Source organism: Macrobrachium rosenbergii, chromosome 55 (assembly GCF_040412425.1).
Source record: "Macrobrachium rosenbergii isolate ZJJX-2024 chromosome 55, ASM4041242v1, whole genome shotgun sequence".
NCBI classification, from domain to species: Eukaryota; Metazoa; Arthropoda; class Malacostraca; order Decapoda; family Palaemonidae; genus Macrobrachium; species Macrobrachium rosenbergii.
In genome coordinates this window covers 6,144,537-6,145,782 of record NC_089795.1, presented here as the reverse complement: position 1 = coordinate 6,145,782, position 1,246 = coordinate 6,144,537, and the positions used below count along the sequence as shown (strand labels likewise).

General features: G+C 35.8%; 1 long non-coding RNA gene across 1 annotated transcript in view; it reads right to left on the bottom strand.

The window, feature by feature from the left end:
• Positions 1–694: 694 nt before the first annotated feature.
• The window catches only part of LOC136835377 (uncharacterized), a 720-nt gene continuing 168 nt past the window's right edge, over positions 695–1,246 (bottom strand). The window contains exon 2 of the long non-coding RNA XR_010852118.1: positions 695–947. This is a non-coding gene — a long non-coding RNA (uncharacterized lncRNA). The remainder of the gene's footprint in view (positions 948–1,246) is intronic.

The following is a 1,246-nucleotide window of genomic DNA, read 5'->3' as shown; positions in this document are numbered from 1 at the left end:
CTGTTAGTTTCTTAACGGTGGAAGACTTGGTAACTCTGTTTATCTGCTTCAAGAGAATTCAGCAAAACCTTTGCACGACCTTCAACTTGCTGTTTAAGCAAAAGTAACAAATCCCTATCAGGATATTTATAAACACCAGTAGTAGCCTCAAATTCTACAAAAAACTGCAAAAGATCCTCATTTTCCTTGCAACTAAATTTTGGGAGGGCGCTGTTGGCTGCTTTAGTAAACTAAGAGCTGTGTCCGTGACACTACGGGAAGGAGAAAATTCAAGCAAAGGCAAACATCTCTCTATCTTATCTAAATAATCAAGGCAAACCAAACATTCCTCTTCTAATTTGAGTTCTGTAACTGCGCTATCCTCGAACTTTAAACTTTGAATTTTAAAATCCAAATCTAACAAGCCCTTCTGGTAACTTAACAGGAGACCCTTTTCCGATACTTTCTGGGATGCAGTAAAATTTACATAGGACCCCAATTTATTAAAGGCATCCGTTACTTTCTTACGAATAACCTTTCTCTGAGTAATAAGCAGCTTTAAATTGGACATGATAATATATTACTTGACAAAAATCCCCAGTAACAATGATTGCTAATAGAAAACCCTGAGGGAGTGAGCTACAGCTAAACCAGTGCAACATAATTTTGAGAGACTCTTAATTACCTAACTTGCAACAGTCCCTGTTCGGGCGCCATGAACTAAATTTTTTAAGGAGACACCAATAACATACACGTAAAAACTCTAGGCACCAAGGAAACACATAACATAATTAATCTGTATATTAACAATATACTATCATACATAGAGAACTTCCCTTAAGTAAAAATAAGCAACTTGATAAACTATTAGAGGCTCTCATTAACTGCCCGAGGTCCTGAAGTAATTACAACTATTGATGCGAGGTAGTGGGTATAACACATGTGTCTCAATTCAGTTCGGTAATCACCTGAAAATTTCGATAGGTCATCAATTAATATTACCAAGCAGAACTAAAAGTCATAACAACTGCCTATAATTCCTGGCTTAACAGTAAACTACACATTTAAGCAGAATTACGTAAATGATTATTGGCTATCCTAGCAAAATTGAATAATATTAACACTCCCGAAAGGATAAATTGCTGACAATAACCATGTTAATATATATGCCAAGACACAAGACACGTAAAATTGGCTCATAGATGATTACATATATTAAAGACATGCAAGGCCTTACTTGAGAAATCACTTCCCCAAGCTGGAATTT